The 18448-nt window shown below is 43.6% G+C and overlaps 1 non-coding gene across 1 annotated transcript; it reads right to left on the reverse strand.

The window, feature by feature from the left end:
* Window positions 1-416: 416 nt before the first annotated feature.
* On the reverse strand, window positions 417-523 carry LOC141622211 (small nucleolar RNA R71). Its single transcript, XR_012532899.1, has one exon. It is a non-coding gene; the product is annotated as a small nucleolar RNA R71 (small nucleolar RNA).
* Between the last annotated feature and the right edge of the window lie 17925 nt (window positions 524-18448).

An 18448-nucleotide genomic window follows, 5' to 3' on the forward strand; every position in this document is an offset into this window, starting at 1 on the left:
CAGTTGAGACCGTCACATCTCCAGATTTTCCAGTCATGGCTGAAGAAGCAAGTATAGCCAGTCACTCAGAGCCGACAGCTGCGAATCTTTATAAGGGATTCGCATTACCAGGGGAGGACAAGAAATTCGAGCCGAAGCCTTCTTATATTAACTTGGTTGAGAGAAACCAATTCGGGGGAGCTGCAAATGAAGATGCAGCCAAGCACATGGAGACATTAATTGATTATTGCTGCTCCATACCCCCACCAACCGGTGTGACCCAGGACCAGGTGAAGGAAACTATGTTTATATTCTCTCTTCGTGATGCTGCAAGGGAGTGGTATAGAGACCTGGATCGAGCTGCTAATGGGATCACTGACTGGAATTCTTTGGCCCTAGCATTCTACGAGAAGTATTTCTCTGCCTCGAAGACGAATGCCATTAGAGCTCAGATCACGAGCTTTAAACAGGGTCCTGATGAGAACTTTCATGAGGCGTGGGTCCGTTTCAAGAAGTTGGTGCGAACTATTCCGCACCATGGGTTCGAAAAATGAAGCCTATGCAATCAGTTTTATAATGGGCTCTATGACGATCAGAGGGCGATCCTGGATGTGGCAGCTAGTGGCAGATTCCGGGAGAATGTGGGAGAGACTAAGGGGTGGAAAATTATTGATGATTTGGCCACCCACAAAGCTGAGTATGGAAATTCCAGGGGAAATCAAAGGAGAAGTGCTGAATCCCCTTCTGTAGCTGCATTAGAGGCTCTCACGGCGAGGTTTGATAAGTACGAGTTGGGAGGAGCTTCGAAAGGAGGGATCTATCATGTGAATGCTGTTTCAGACGGTCCTTTCGTCTATAAAAGATGTGGAACTGAGGGACATGTTTCAGACAATTGTCCTAGTCCCTTTGAGTCTTGTGCTACCTTTCAACATTATAGGCAGACAAACACTTACTATGAGCTGAATGTCCATCCAAACTTGAGGTGGAGTAGCCAAAATGTCCTAAATCCAACTCCACCTCCTCGGCAGCAGCTGCAGCAGAGCTATGTGCCCCCTCATAAGCAACAAAAGTACCAAAAGCCTCCGTATGTCCCACAGCAGCAACAGCAGTCCCAAAATTCCGATCTTACTGAGCTGAAGAATTTGTTGCTGAAAGAGTCTCAAGATAGAGAGGCCGGGATGAAGATGTTGGAGAGCCAAATTGCCCAATTGGCTAGCAAGAATACAACTCGAGCTCCGGGACATCTATCGACTCAAACTGATCAAAAGGAGACCTTAAATGCAATTACCTTGAGGAGTGGATCTACCCTTAATGGGCCCGCTATGGTTGAGGATATCGCTGAAAAAGGCGATTACCAGGTATATCACTCGATCGACTGATATACCCAGTCGATCGACCAGTCTGCGAGAAACAGTAGCCTCTGGTCCTGTAGAAGCCAGTCGATCGACTGCACTACCCGGTCGATCGACTGGAAACGCTGCTGATGGTGAGTCTTTTCGTCCTCCAATGCCAAATAACTTGAGGGACCACTTGTTTCGGGGTACGACTACTCCGAAAATATTGGGGTAAGACCCGAATGCTGATGGGTCAGTCCCAGTTCCGAAATATGACCCGACGACGATTAATGGTTCATTTTTGAGACGGTCTGAAGAGGGTTCAAGCTTCAACAAGGAGAAAGTAGTGGATTTTCAGCCTAAGTCCACTGACGCCGGCATGAGAGATTTAGAGGAGAAGGCTAAGTTACTTCTTACAGCCCCTTATCCAGAGAGATTGGTGCCGACAAAGGAACATGTATCGTTTAATAAATTTGAAAATGTTATTCGTAGCTTAAACGTACAAGTTCCTTTTCTTGAGTTAGTTAATCAAGTGCCTGCTTACATGAAATTTATGAAGCAACTTTTATCTAAAAAGAAGTCACTTGAAACTGTGCATACTGTCGCACTAACTGAGGAGTCATGCTCTTATTTGACTCACACTGCACCCCATAAGCTAGAAGACCCAGGTAGCTTCTCAGTCCCATGTAGTATTGGCACCTTTACTATTGAGAAGGCCTTGCGTGACCTAGGAGCTAGCATTAGCGTTATGCCTTTGAGTCTTGCTACGAATCTGAAGTTGACTAGGTTTGCAGTCACCGACATGACAGTACAAATGGCTGATCGATCTGCGGTCCAGCCTATAGGAGTCCTAGAGGACATTCCAGTAAAAATAGGAAAGTTCTTTTTCCCTGATGACTTTGTTGTACTAGATATGCCCGAGGATGCCCACATTCCTATCATATTGGGTAGACCATTTATGCACACTGCTGGTGCAGGTATAGATGTCGGTTCAGGGACTTTGACCTTCAAAGTAGGGAAACACTCCATTGTCTTTGCCCAGACAGCTAAGAAGAAAGACCCCATGTGGCCAATAACTTGTAATACGGTTTCGGAAAAGAAATCTTATTTTGTGCTTCCTGATATGCCTGTCTCTACACCTATTCCTGTTATAACACCTCCGCCCCAAATTGGGAGCAAAGTGGAGGACGATTCTTCTGTTTTGGATATTGTAGCAGCTGGTTTGGGGAAGGAAGAGCCGCATGTTGCTCCAGCTGTGACGGAGCCAATCGTTTCAAGAGGCGGTTTAGGATGTATTAGCTATGGCACTGATGAGGAGCTTGAAGATGAGCCAGTCAAAGTGAGAGAGTCCGACTTGGACTTTGATGAGCCGGACGAGGTCATTGATTGGGGAGATGCTGAAGCCGTCGATCCGTTGAGTTCCGCGGATGTTGGAGTTGGGAAGAGTGCAGCTGAGGAGATGAGCACCGTAGAGGCTACTTCTTGTAGCCAGAAGCCGAGCAAGTGGGCTATTCCGTGGCCGTTCTTGATCAACTACTAGTTGATCAAATGCTTTATAAACCATTCATTTTATTGCTTTTTAAGTCTATCTTTCGTTTTTCGTGTGCGCGAGACTTCGCATTTTAATAAGTTGCTTAGGATTTTATATACTTTAGACTGTTACTTTGGGTTTTGCGCAGTTTTGGGCGCGTTATTGTGTGTATTTGCAGGTTTATAGACCATGTTGGCTCAATTTATTGAGCTAATTCGAAGAAATCAGAACTTACAGCAGGTTTTCTCAGTCGATCGACTGGCCTAAGCGGTCGATCGACTGCGTCGCGACTTCCAGGAGTTTCTGTTCCTGTTCACTCCGGTCGATCGACTGCCTGCTATGGTCGATCGACCGCTTTCGCTGCTGTGCCTGTTTTCGATCATCCCCCTGCTATGTTTGGTCGATTTGCGGAATTGAGGGAGTCTTTTCTCCACTTTATTCTCCGCTTAATTTCTATTTTCTTCCGTGTTCTCATTTTTACACATAATTACCGTCCCAATTTTTTTTCTCGTTTTACGCGTGGTATTGTTTATCTTTTCAGGTACTTATTGGTAGCACTGCTGGCTACTGAAACCTCCTAGCTCATGCTGGTTTGGGGAGGTTTCCTTTTGCTGCGCTTAAAGTCTTGTGAGTTTCCGAGTTCTTACTTCATGTCTTATTTAGTTATTTACGCAAATTCCCGTTTTCCTTTGAATTCACTACATGATTTTGCACAATGGGGACATTGTGCGATTTGGTTTGGGGAAGGGTTTTGCGTTGCATTTGCTTGCATTCACGTCTACATTTTGTCTTGCATTGTTGTTTATTTTCCCTTATATATACAGAAAATCCAAAAAAATTGAAAAATTTCAAAAAAATGCACGTTTATTTTAGCATATAGGTTGAGTCGGAACGGTAGTATTTCAATGATGACATTGCATTTGCACTTGTATATGCCTAAGCCGTGCTTAATTGACATGTTATTAGTAGAATCATATATGCATAATCTACGAGTTTTCGTTAAATTTTATGCTGAACTTGAGACTTGACTTTGATTTTTGGCAAGCTACATCATTTTCCGAGGATTAGAGCCTATAACTGGTGTCATCTGTGACCGGTTTATCTAGGAATGTGAGTAGTTACTCCTTATAAGACATGCTACATCAATTTGCATAAATATGAACTTGATCTGCTTAATACCTGTATGCATTCGGTTTGTGGTTTGTTGACACATGTGGAAGAGGTCACCCCTTTATTCATTTTGCCCATAAGCCCCACACTGCCAAAAATAGCCTTTTTGTCCCGTTACTACATCCTACACTTAGCATGGCCTTGTCAAGCTAGTAGTTTATGTTCTTGGGATTGTTACTACGTTTTTGGTGGCATTCGCTCATTTTGAGATGATGATCGGGAAGATGAAAAAGGAATGAAGGAGATAAAAGAAATAGAATTGAAAAAGAAAAAAAAAAAGAGAAGAAAAATGATTCGAAAAAAGAGAAAAAAGAATAACGCATGTGTACTGTAGAGGGCGGTCGATCGACTAGCCTCATTGGTCGATCGACTGAAGCCCGAGAAAGAAAGAAAAAAAAATCAATTCGCATAATTCAAAGTCCTTTTTAAATGGCGATTTTTGCTCCCAGGTTGCATTTATATCTTATGGGGAGTTAATTGATTTTTATGGAGATTGTGAGATTTGTGCTTACTATTAGCACCGTTTCGATTGAAATCTTGAGCAAGAAGTTGGACGTTGTTATAATTTGGTTCCCGTAGTTACTAGCTTGGCTTTTAACTCTGTTTTTATCCAAATTTATCTTAGCCTCTTCTTACCCATACCTCACATATCCATATTTACCTCGGCATGTGTCATGGTCATTTGATTGGTTGGAATGCATATGTACGGTTGTAGAGATTATTTTCATATTAGATTGCAGGCATGTTCTTATAGGTCGTAGTTAGGTGAGCGTCACTACAAAATGAATTCTTTCTATCTTTACATTATTCACCTTGTGCTTATTTGAGTGATATGAGCGACCCGTGAGAGTCCGATTTGATAAGTCTCTGCAGTTGACATGACTCGAGGGTTTTTAACGGTTTCATAATTCGTTTGCATGATTCATATTACGAGTTGATTGTTGGTTGTTGCATTAAATTGGTTTAGGCTTTACAGTTTGCATTTCGCTCTGAGATTGAACTCGTTCCAATTAGGTTTTTAGGATCGAGTCTAGTTCTTGCTTGGGGACAAGCAAGGGTTTGGTTTGGGGAAGTTTGATGCGTGTCATTTATATGATGTTTTACACCTCATTTTACACGCATTTCAGAGCTCAATTGTGTAGTTTTATGCTACTATTTGCCCTATTTCGTCTACTTTCTTATTTTTATGTAATATTGCAGATTTATGCGGAAATGAGTAGAATTCGAGCCGAATCCGTCCCCGAGTACCTTGCATTGCATTTGACGTGAAGTATTTACTCAAGGAACTAGCTTGGTGCGCATTTCGAGGCCCGGAAGACAAATCCACGAGAATTTAGAAGTCAAGTATCAGCTACTTGATCGATCGATCACGCCCTTAGTCGATCGACCAACCCACGAGTTCCAAAGATGGCTACTTGTTTAGCGAAGAGCAGTCGATCGACTGCCTTTCATGGTCGATCGACCAAGCTGCTAGTCTGCGTGAATTAATAGAACGAGAAATAAAAAGCCCATTGTGTTTTAGGTTTTGAGAATAAGTTACGTGATATTTCTATATAACGTAACCTAACATTAAGCTTTGGGCATTCAGTTTTTATCAGTTCTAGATCACAAAACTTATTAGGGTTCTTTAGTTTATAATTATTTCCTTCAATAAAAGTTACTTTGGCATTCGGTTTTTGGATCTTTATTCTCTGCAATTCCGTTCGGTATTCTCCTGCTCTTATTTCAGTTTGATCGCTTTATTTCGTTTGTAGTATAGAATTGCTAGAGTAGTAATCCCAAAAGCCGATTATCGTTTATTGTCATTTGTTTATTTAATTATTTTAAGCATGAATCCAGTAGTTTTATTCGTTAATCTTGTTGTTGTTTTTATCAATATCATGAGTAGCTAAATTATTCGTGCTAGGATGTATGGAGTCTGTAGGTTAGGCGGCATTAAAATTAGGATGACCTGAAATCGCACGCCGGTCGATCGACTTGGTTCCCTGGTCGATCGACCAGCCACGTGAGATATGCTTCGTTTTAATTAATTTAATTGTCATGTTTGACGAATCGAGTGCACGCGACTAGTTGAATGCCTAGGAATTGACCGACCCAATAAAGATCGAAAGATAGGGAAGGGAAGTAGCCTGCCTAATTAAGACGACTAGATTAATGAGATCGAAAGATGAGTTAATTCAGCCTTTTTAGTCACTTTTCAGGACGAAAGTTAGTATTAGTGATATTAGGGACCTGTAGCGAGATCGAAAGATGTTACCTGTGAGAATGGGCCGAGAGGACTTCTTATTTTCCCGTCTCACGTGTTTGTTTTAGACCTACCTAGTATATTGCCGCCGAAACTATAGTGAACCGACCATCTTAGCACCCTTTTAATTCTTGATTACATCTGTTTAGTTAGTTTACTGTCTTTTTATTGCCTTTAACTATAGACCAAATCAAATCAAACCCCCACACACTGTTACCTTTGGACTTAAATAGAACAACTATTGATTGCATCGCCTCCATGTGGTTCGACCCTGACTGCCACTAGCTATAGTAGTAGTTTGGATTATAAATATTATTTTTGGTGCACACAACGACGGGAATCAGTAGCGGTTCTTTGATAGGTTGCTCCGGCGTTGATGAGGCCGAAGGGCATGACTGTGTAGCAATATGTACCCCACTATGTAGTGAATGCTGTCTTGTGCATATCTTCCTCAACCATTTTAATCTGGTTGTACCCAGCATACCCGTCCATGAAGGATAGGAGAGCATGCTCGGCGGTATTGTCCACCAGAATGTCAACATGTAGCAAAGGGAAGTCGTCTTTTAGACTCGCCTTGTTCAGATCCCTGAAGTCGACGCAAACCCAAATTATTCCGTCTTTCTTTGGTACGGGCACAATGTTGGCCACCCAATCAGAGTATTCAGACACTTTGATGAAATCAGCCTTGAACTGTTTATCCACTTCTTCCTTGATTTTTAGGGCCCATTCAGGACGCATCCGGCGTAGCTTCTGCTTCACAGGTTTAGCTTCGGGTTTAATGGGTATCCGATGCTCTGCAATTTCTCTGTCAATCCCAGGCATATCTCTGTAAGACCAGGCGAACACGTGGAGGAGGTCAATGAACTGTTGTCTTTCCGAGGGGTCCAGGGTTGTCCCTATCCTAAGTTCTTGAGGTGTGTTATCGGTTCCTACGTTAATAGGTTCGGTCTCCTCAATGATGGGGGTTCTGGTTTCCCGTTTGTCAAGTCCTTTGGCTAGGTGAGGTGGGTAGTCACTCAAGTCAAATTCCTCATAGTCATTCAGAATTGCATTGCAGTTAAAATGAGACGAGTCATATGCAAACTTAGCGTTCATTAAGTTGACACGAGCGAAAAGCTCGGAAAGGACAGACATCTTGTGGTCAGTCAGAGGCGACACAACAGAGGAGGCGGCCCCTGGAACAGGCTCCAGGTTGTCACCTTTCATGGGAGTGGGGGTGACCCTAGTAGACTCAGCCTCTGAATCAGCCACGACCTTGTGATAAAACAGCGGGAAGGGGACCTTGACTGGGACATTAGGAGTGTTAGGAGCTACGACAGACTCTAACTCCGACTCAGATTCCGACTCAGATTCTTCTTCACCTCCCTCCTTGAACATAGAGCCTTTCCCAGTTGTGATCTTGAGAATGCGGCCCTGGCGATCGGTCCACTTGACGGTCTTCCTCCAGCCTTGGGTAGCTTTCTCCGGATAAGTGTCGGAGATCAAAGCGGTTGGGTCGAATTGATTGTCCTTCAGGGCGATGTTGATGATGTCCTTATAGTCGAGGCGCTTGATGTTTTCTTCCCCAAAGAGGAGTGCGACAGCTTGTCCGTCGAGGCATGGTGACGGCTTAGACTCAGTTGATGCAGCTTCGATGTTGTCGGGGATAAAGTAGCAGTCCTGGAAGACTTTCACTCCCCGGTACCTAGCCCTGGCCGCAGAGTCATAGATTGGCTCCGGAAAGCTATGGTAGAGCTCGGACTCTCCTTCGGGGACAAAGTATCCATTGAGAGTCAGATGGTAGGGACGGAGGATAACCCCGTGCTTCTTGCGTTTTCGAACTAGGAGGTTCATCTCCTGGATATCTTCATTAGTAGGTTCATATCCCAGTCCAAAGGGGATGTTAGGGACCTTAGCCTGTTTCAAGGGAGGCAAAGTATCTTTCAGTGGATTGAGCGGCAAACCCGGGAAGTAACCCTGACGCATCATGATACGGTTGACCGTGAGGTTGGCGAACGGGTTACAATTAGAGGGCGTTAATTCCTCAGTTATGGCGTTCACGGCTTGAAAACCCCACATTTCATTATCATCCTCCTCAATGGCTTGGAAGGCTATTCCCTTTCTCATGACAGCTTTGATCGGGGAAGCAGGAATTGTGATTGTTTTTCCATTGAAGGGGACCCTGATTTTCTGGTGGAGAGTTGAGGTAACCCCTTGACGGCGTGAATCCAGGGACGTCCCAGGAGCATATTGAAAGAGGCGTCGATGTCGACCACCTGAAAACTGGTTTGTCTTTTCAATGGTCCGGTTGCGACGGTCAAAGTGATAAGCCCAGCGACCTTGCGACGAGTGTCGTCGTAGGCGCGTACTCCTTGGTTTGTCGAGACCAAATCAGCTTCCTTAATACCCAGTCTGTGAGCAGTCTTGAGAGGAATGACTTTCACCGCGGATCCGTCATCCACGAGGACCATGGGTACGTTTTTCTTGAGGCATTGTACGGTGATATACAGGGCCAGGTTATGATTGGCTCTGAACGGAGGGATGTCCTCGTCAGAGAAGACGACTGGGTTGTTCAGGTCAGGGGCGTCCCTCATCATATGCGCCACTATTTCTTCTGGGGAAGAGGTGGAGGGCACGGTTAATTTTCCCAAGGCCTGCAGCAAAGCCTGTTGATGTTCAAAGGACGTTGTGATCAGTTGCCAGATCGAGATCTCGGCTTTTGCCTTCTGAAGCTGTTTGAGGAATGAATTCTCAGGAGCCCTTGGCTGAGTGTCTACCTCCGGAATGACTTGGTCATTCGTTGTTGGAACGACCGTTGGATTGTTCGGGTTCTGATAGGGGAGTCCGGACCGGGTAAGGTGGCCGATCTCTTTTGCCCGTTTCTCTTTTTTCTGGGACCAGGTAGACATCTTCAACGTCGTCTCTCCAGATGCCATTAATTTCAGAGTCTCGAGGGTACCTTGGAGGGGTATTCCTCGGTGGGCAGTTCTTGTGATGGATATTTTTGTGGGGGTGATTTTTGTGAGGATGATTTTTATGGGGGTAATTATTATGAGGGTAGTTATTGTGAGGGTAGTTATTTTGAGGGTGATTTTCGTGAAGTCAATGCCAGAATGGTCGCGGGAGCAATCCATCCTGGTGTGGGTAGTTTTGAATGCTTGGGGAATTCTCCCTTGGGCGCGGTGCTGGAGGATTGAAGATAAGTCGACGGTAGGCATCGTCAAGTCGGGTGATTCTCTTGGAGAGACTGGCTATGGCTTCCTCGACCTGCTGGAACATGGTGAGCATAGTGGCAGCACTGAACACAAACACTGCGTCTGAGGGATCTTTCTCCAAGACATTCACCTCATCATCAAATGGCAGGATGAGGTGTGAGCAGTCCAGAGTTGGCTCATCGTCGGAGATAGCATGGATTCCCAAAGGGTTTGTTTTGTTGTTTGGCTTAGTTGGTGGGGGTAAAGGCAAATCTCCTTTCTCAATCATGTCTTGGATGATGTGTTTGAGCTTGAAGCAGGTTTCGGTATCATGCCCTTTCCCTCGATGATACTTGTGAGGCGTTGGGGTTCCGTGCGGGATTTCTTAGCGTCGGTCGGATCCGGGGTGGGTCCGATCGGTTGTAATTTCCCCTGGTCCATGAGCCTTTTCAGGGCACTTGCATAAGTTGACCCTATGTTGGTGAACACTCTCTGGGGGCGCTCGGTTCTCTTAGCAGATGGTTCAATGAGGTTGACCTCATCAATCTTGTTCGTTTGGCCGTAAGGGCGGGATCCGGTTGAGGTGGACCCTTGATAGCCTCTGTCAGTAGTCTTGGCCAAGACGCCCTTCCGGAGGTCATCTTCAATACGTGTCCCCAGAATTTGCAAATCTTGGAAGGTCTTAATATTCTGATATCTTAGCAAGTTGGCATATACTGGGCGGAGATTGTTGACGAACTTTTCCACCAAAGTTGATTCACTCGGCTTACTGACCAGTTGAGTGCTCACCCTCCTCCAACGGGTTAAGAACTCGGTGAACCCTTCCTTATCGTTCTGGGTTAGTACCTCAACAGTACGGGTGTTGGCTTGGATTTCGACATTGTCGGTATATTTTTTGGCGAACTCAATTGCGATCTCGTCCCAAGTGGTAAGGTTTTTCGGATCAAGGGAGTAGTACCATTGGCGAGGGATCGGTTCCAAGGAGGATGAGAAGATCGGGGTAAAAAGTTCCTGTTTGACCCCTTTAATGGCCATGTAGTCTTTGAAAGCACGGATATGATTAAGTGGATCCTCCACTGCTATGAACTTAGGCACATCAGTCAGGGTGAAGTTGTCAGGTAACTGATCCCCAACAGGTTCGATCCTTCGGTTGTTCTCAAGATGGATATTGTTACCCCGGGCTAGGAGCTGCTCCTCCAGGAGTTTTAGCTTCTTCTCAGTTTCAGTCAGAGGTGGAGTATTATGTTCTCCGTTTCCTTGTTCTCCAGGGCATCGATACGGGTCTCGACGCGATCCAGGGTGACCTTAAGAGCGGTAAGCAGGCTGGCTAGCTGATCAGTCGTGACATCTCTGTTGTTATCATTGTTGTTGGATGAAGCTGAAAACGGGGCCATGGCTCTTAGGCAGAAAAACGGCTGACATTACAACTCAATCCGACACGGTTCAAAGACTGAACACATACAACGCAAAGGACGAGACAAAGATCAGACTCAACAAGACGGGGGTGACCGTGTGTGGTCCCTCGGTGCTGACTCGATTTATAACGTGACGGTGTTGACCGAACTTTTGACACGAATCTAACATAACGGCGTGACGCCATTGGACGGGTCTCGTGGTGAGACGACTCATAAGTAAAGACCCATAAGTACGTTTGCTTTGACTCGATAGACACGAGGCGGAATTGGAATGGTGGATTGAAATTTTCGAAAATAGAAATTTTCAAAAAGATTCATTTGTCGCTTTAAAAGACGGCTTCCGAAGATAGAGATCTCCGCAAGTCGATCAGTTGAAAGGGGTTGTCTTAAGTTTATTTGCAAAAGACGGTTTGAGTTTGAGTCGGCTCGGAAAATAGTGTATTGTTTCCCAAGACGGTTTTGAAATTCAAAATTGTATGTTTTGAAAATCGGGTTTGAAATGTTTGAAGAGGTCTCGGGGACGGTGCGTGGTCCTCGGGACCCCGAAAGTGTCTCGAGAAAAGGGTGTGTGCTTTTCTCGGATTTTGAAAGAGCCATTGTCAGCGCGAAACGGGTTAAAATCCGTGTCTAGACGCGGCGATTATAACGGCGTAAAAAGGTGATTTGAAATGGTTGTAAAAACCGATTTTGAAAATCGTCATTACGACGGCCTAGAAAGGCGTGTTGAAATGGTTATAAAAACCAATTTTGAAAATCGTCATTACGACGACCTAGAAAGGCGTGTTGAAATGGTTATAAAAACCGGGTTTGAAAATCATCATTACGACGGCCTAGGAAGGCGTGTTGAAATGGTTATAAAAACCGGGTTTGAAAATCGTCATTACGACGGCCTAGAAAGGCGTGCAATGGTCGGCGAAAGACCGAGGTTTGAAACGGCCATTATAACGGCGCAAAAAGGGTGATTTTGAAAGTTTGAAAATGGCACGGAAGGACTTATGATCAAGTAACACATAAGCACTCATAGTTCATTATATTATGCATTATGTTGACACGGGTTTTGGCTTAAAAGGGTGGGTTACACACCAAGCAATCAAACCCCGATTTTCGAGAGGGATACCAATCCAAACAAAATGTGTAAGGAGGGTGCCCTAGCCTCGTGCTCGAAGGTGATGAAAGCTCTTTGACGAAACAAAAATGCGTAACGTCAATGGTATGTTTGACTCAATTGGGATTCGAAACACGGGGGTGAGAAAACTCACGCCGACGGGACGAGCCAATTGGTCGAAAAGGGTTAGGTTGTGGGCCCAGACAAGGAACCCGACTTATGAACGTAATATCAATTAATGCACTTTAAACTACGACCTCGTTCGAGTTTCACCTCTAAGGATCACAAAGACACAAGTGTCCTAGTTTTCCCCAGTAGAGTAGCCAAATCTGTGGACATGGGCCACGTCTCGGTATGTGGATTAGGGCCACCTACCGATCCGTAGTCACGGGACACCTGCACGCCAGGCCAATCTGTGGACATGCAGCGGCCTTTTGAAAGCCACGCTCGGCGGCGTAAAAATGCTTTCGACCGGATCGTTTTAGATCGGTCGGTTTCGTCTCGGTAAAGGTCTGGAAACGATTAGAGATGTTCGGAGTCGCCACCAAGCATTTGTGGGATGCTTGGAACCCATTCGAATTCCACTTTATACCTCGGTCAAATCGAAGCACAAAGCAGCGTTTGACATAGGTACTAAAGATAAGGAAATCGTCCCTCTTTAGCATCCTATCTCTAGAATGACTCTCGTACGCCCTGGATAAGGTCATCCACTATCCAAAGTTTCTGAGTAAGAGGTGAAGGTACGTATTGGTAAGCCCTTTAATCAGACACCCAATTCCGCCATGTAGCGCCTCTCTGATCGATCTTGGTTGGTTGAATGCAAAAGTTGATAAAACGGTTTAAATGCATGAATGTGCATCCAATAATTTAAACCTAACATGTGAGAGCTTTCTAAGTCGGTTAATTTAATCCAAGTATCAATTATAAGATGTCGAGTTGGATTAATGATTGATTTGCATGCAAGACGGAAATTAAACATCCATTTATAGGTTTAGGGTGCATAACATGATCCATTTGTCTTAGTAGGGCATTTTGCAAATGTAATTTTGGATGAACAGATAGTCATCTGATCCGTCCTATATCCGAGTTAATCGGAGTCGGGATCGTCCTAGACTCATGCTGGAAAAGGGAACAGGCTCTGTACCAGACGGCTACATGAGGCGCGAGCCAGCCGGCGATGTAAGAGGCCCCTTCCTGGTTTTGGAAATGAGAAATGGAAGGCCTGTTTAGGCGCGGGTTAGCCCACGGTTTATGTGCCGGGTTCTGACTTTTTAGAAAACGTTATAGAACGTGATGAAAATGGGTATTTGAACCCGGTTTGATTTGAAGGGGTCGTTTAGACCGCATTTGTTGATTTGAAAAACTAGACTCGAATAATCATCATTATTTTGATAATATTCGGTGTCGGGTTCGATTTGAAAAACTTGACATGAATAGTTTTGAAAATAATTATGGACTAATTGTTTTAAGTCCATTTGAATGTAATTAGTCGGTACTCATCATCGTACCCGGGTTAAAATCCGGCATGGTATGTAGAACCAAGGATGACTTTGTGTTGGGGACTAATATGTTTGTTTTTGGAAATGTAAAAAAAATGATGAAAGGCTTTAAAATACCTCCCAAAAATATAAAGAAATGAAATAAAAGGTTTTAAATGCCTTTTAAATGTCATTAACCAAATATTATCACCGAAACACGGATTTAACCGTCATGGTATGAGGAACCAAGGGTGAAAAATGTTTTATGGTTAAAACAAATGAAATAAAAAAAAAAAAAAGGGTTCGAAAATATTTGGAACGGTAAAAACAGATTACAAATGTGAAAATGGATTAAAGGGAAATGACGAGAACAAACACGGTTGATCTCTGACCTGGACACCCCATTTAGGCGTGGGCAAGCTGGCGACCTAAGGGGCTTCTATCTCAGGCCAAAAATCAGTTTTGGCTTGTTTATTCCATGTTTTGGTTCATGTTATGCACGTTTTAGCATGTTATAGTCATGAAACAAATGAAAACATAATAAAAGAGGATTTTTACACCCTCATACTTACATGTTTGGTTATGGCGAGTGACCGACGTAAGTGTAACAACTCGTTTGATCGAAAAAACTCGGTTTAAAACCATTTTGGTAAGTAAAAGAGTGTTTTAATGTTAGTGACGGTGTAGTGGTCAAAGTGGTCGGTCAAGTGATTTAATGCACGATGACGGTACCAAACAATGTGTAAGGCTTGTATTTACGATCGGTAGGTCGTAAATACGCGTCGGGTTGTGACTTAAGAAGTCGAGTCGAGAATTTTAAGGGAGAAAAGAGAGGGCGGACACTCGCGTAAGTGTCAAATAGGTGGCATTTGAGGGGTATTTATAGGAGAATGAGTGGTTGTGTGAGTTTTGAGCGACGTGGCCACCTGGGCTACTCAAAGAGGCGCGAGCCACGTCGCGGTTCTTCGAGTTGTGTTGTCACTTTCACAACAAACGCAATCATGATTTGTTCTATCCTAGGTTTTATAGTCACATGTTTGGTACTTGATCAACATGAATCCGGGAAAACTTAAGGTAGAAGATTTAAAATGTTTTGTTTTCGGTGGTTGACTCGGTTTGACTCGTTGTTGGAGTCGGGATTTGAATTTTTGAGTCGGTTTTTGGTCCGGTGTCAGTTTTGACTCTAGTTAGTGTCATTGCGACCCTGTCGTCGTGCATTAAACAATCCAGATATTTTTGAAATGTTTTGAGATATTTTATTTTCGAAATCCTTTTAAATTTTCCGACGTAAAGTTGTACACAAACTGTTGATCAAACGCCGCGATTCCAAAACATATTGTAGTCCGATAATCATCGGGTGTTTGTTGGAGTCTCAGCAGATACTGGGTATCTACAGGAGGGGACCACAGCGAGTGAGGGAGAGGATGGCTGAGACTCAGCCAGAGCAGCCAGTACCGCCACAATACCAGTTTCCAGGTTACCCTCCTTTCTATAGCCCCGAGATGAGAATGAACGAGCTCACGGAGAGGGTGTCAGCGACCTTGACACTCCGGAACCTCCATGAGATGGCATATGTGCAGGGCATTGGGACTGAGGCAGCGCAGCCTGTGTGGTGGAGGGATGTTGGGGACGACAGTGGAGTTTTTCACTCTTTCGGCGTGGAGAGGTCTACTTGGGGAGAGCCCCAGTCATATCCCTATGGTTGCTTGGCCCCTTGGCGTATGGGTGCAGATGCTGGTGTTGGTGGGGTGACAGGTCATGATGCAGCAGGAGCGGGCACATCTGGTGGTGGTGGTGGTGGTGGTGATGAGGTCATGGATGAGCAGCATGGGGAGTGATGATACTCCTTTTCTTCTTCTTTTGTTTCATAGTTTGTAGTTGATAGTATTTGTTTTCGGTTGGTACTTTTTTTAGATCTTTGGTTTGTATGTTGGCCATAAGGCCATATTTGGAGTACTTTTAGACTGATTATGCAGGATTTTAGGGTCGGGAGAGCGTCCCGACTCGTGTTTATATGATTGTTTGGCTTATGATTGACGTTTAGGGGATTTTTTGACCTGTGGCAAATCGATCGAGTGCCCTTCACTCGATCGAGTAGCTGCAGGTGTTACCTTGGAGGGAGTATTCTAATTTCGGCTTACTCGATCGAGTAGCTGATGAGCTCAATCGAGTAAGGCCAGCTCGATCGAGTGCCTGACCAACTCGATCGGGTGTCACTGTTACAGGAACCTTTCGGTTTGAGACTTGGTTGAATCATCATATCTTTGGATGCTAGTAAATTAATCTTTATTGTGGGTGTTTAGTATCACCGTTTAGCTTCACCGAAGGTTATATTATTGCGTGTGGTCGTGCTATATAAATATATATATATATATATATATATTTGTCATGCTATGTATATTAGTCGGAATGATAAATCAATTTGATGCAGGTAATATAATGTGCGGCGGTGTTGTTCAAAATTAATAATGATTGCATATATATATATATATATATATATATATATATATATATATATATATATATATATATATATATATATATATATATATATATATATATATCTGGTGGGTCATGTTTACGTAATGTCAACAAAGTGTCATTGCTGCCATGAGTCGTATATGCATATTGGTCATCTTGCACAATTCTTGGTGGTATTTGTATAACTTTGTAGTCTATATCAAGTCGAACTGGGTAAGTAGGATACAATGTTTATAATGTTGTTGCATGTTCGGTATGATCGTACAACAAATAGTTGATGACCTTGCTGTAAGTTTGTAATAATATATCTTGCGGTGTGTTACATACTTTCAGTGGTTTTAAGTTTATACGAGTTAAATTGTGTAATGTCAAAGAGTAAGTTATGTCAATGTGAATCAAGGTTGTTTTGTGGTTTATGAGTAATGTCAAGATGGTATAATATGTATCGGTTTGAAGGACTGGGAAGTTGCTTGATGGTGAACTTCGGGGACGAAGTTCCTTTTAAGAGGGGAAGAGTAATGTCGCAAAGGAAAAATGATGTAATTATAACAACTTTACAGTATTTATGTGGTATTTTAAAGTATGTGAATGATTGTTTGAACAGTTTTATATGATGGTTTGAATAGTTTCATAGTGGTTATTGTGCAATTGAGTAAGAGTTTGTACTTGTTGAATAAAATAACATGTTGTGTACTTTATTTTCAGTATTTATTCGCTATGTTGGCTTGAGAATTAGATGTTATTAGAAAACAGTGGAGTTATCCTTAGTAGAATTGTGTTGTGTGGTTAAGGTAATAAAGTAGAATAAAATATGTGTTGTATGAATTAGTAACGTGTGTTGTTATAAATCGGTGATAGGATCGTTGTTTTGTATGTTTCGTAATCGGCAGTTGTTGACAAGTAATGAATGAAAGTACAGTCTAATAGTTGTGTTAATGTACGTTCAAATAGTAGCATGTAGTGGGTGCAGGTGATGGTTGAGTTAGTTGTTTTGTGACTGGTATGCGTTCAAGTGATTCAAAAGAAAGTTTGTGATTAGCTGGGAGTCGTGTTGTGTATTGTGTGCTAAGGTGGATGATGATGATGTCTGATGGACATACGTAGTAGGATGGTATTTCTAAACAGCTATGTTGACCTGTGTCGGGTAAACGGTGTTGATGGCCTTGGTTTCTTTGTCTGGTGGTTCGGAAGAGGATGAGTCGAACTTCGGGGACAAAGTTCTTTTTAAGGGGGAAAGACTGTAATACTCGTCCTTTTAGGGACCTGTTGACCGACGTTGACTGACCTTAGACACCGATCTAGACCTTGGGACACTCCAGGAGGGATGTCTCATGACGTAATAAGCTTTGTGCGTGTGGTACTCGATCTAGTCGAGGCTACTCGATCGAGTAGCTTGGGAGCTCGATCGAGTAGGGGTCAGTCGATCGAGTAAGTTAGTTACTCGATCGAGTAGCGTGTTTACAGCGAGGATTTATATATCGTGTTTTGAGAAACCGTAAATCATTTCCGCCTCTCTTCCCTAAACCTAAATGTCGTCTCTCCTTATCCCCTTCACCATAATTCCTTCCATTGGAACCTTTGAGGATGCTTGTGCCATGGGGATGGGTTGCTTGAGTCGGGTAGCGGTCTTGACGCTGGATTGTTATGCGTAGGTATGTCATCATCATCATCATTGTCGTTGTTGCTTTTAGTTAGGGTTGTAGTAATAGTAATAGGTGATTGTACTGTTTGTATAGGTATATTGCTTGGTTTATTGGTATCATGTGGTCGGACGTGGAATCGCTGCGGTTGGCTAAAGATAGGTTCACCTACTCAGTAGTGTTGGTTGTCTAGTGTGTCTTTTGATATGGTTGATTGGTTGAGGTAACTTCTTGTTGTTGTTGTTGTTGTTGTTGTTGTTGTTGTTGTTGTTGCTGTTGTTGTTGTTGTTGTTGTTGTTGTTGTTGTTGTTGTTGTTGTTGTTGTTGTTGTTGTTGTTGTTGTTGTTGTGGAGTAATTATCATATTGGATTCTGATTTGGTGATTGTTGGTAGAGTATTGTGAATATCTTATATCTGTCTGTGATCTTCGGGGTGCGTCCCTGGTTGAGTGGAGTCACTTGCGGGAGTGACTTCACGCCCTTGATTCGCCTTCTGTGGAACCCGCCACAGAAGGGATGTGCACATTAATGGACATGGATTTATCGCTCGATATGAGGAGTGGGGCTTAGGTGGGAAAGGCTTCGGTCCCCAACTGGCAGGGCTGGTCCAGTGGACAGTCGGTGATGGTGATTGATTGGAAGTGATGTGGCTTGCATGTGTTTTGTTGTATCTGTATTGTGCCGGCAGTTGTTGGTGTGTTTTCCTCAGTTACTGACCTTGTGTGGTTTTGTCTCCTTGTTTGTTTCTGTTGTGTCTGTCGTGATCCCTTATGGTGAGCAGTCAGTCTTAGCAGGTTGTGATCTGGATGATAGCTGGGTGCTTGGCGGGATGAGTCTTTCACGAGTCATGACAGGAGTGTAGTTCACATAATTGATAGTAGTTTGAGTTGTACCTTTT

The sequence above is a fragment of the Silene latifolia genome, chromosome 1 (assembly GCF_048544455.1).
Source record: "Silene latifolia isolate original U9 population chromosome 1, ASM4854445v1, whole genome shotgun sequence".
NCBI lineage: Eukaryota > Viridiplantae > Streptophyta > Magnoliopsida > Caryophyllales > Caryophyllaceae > Silene > Silene latifolia.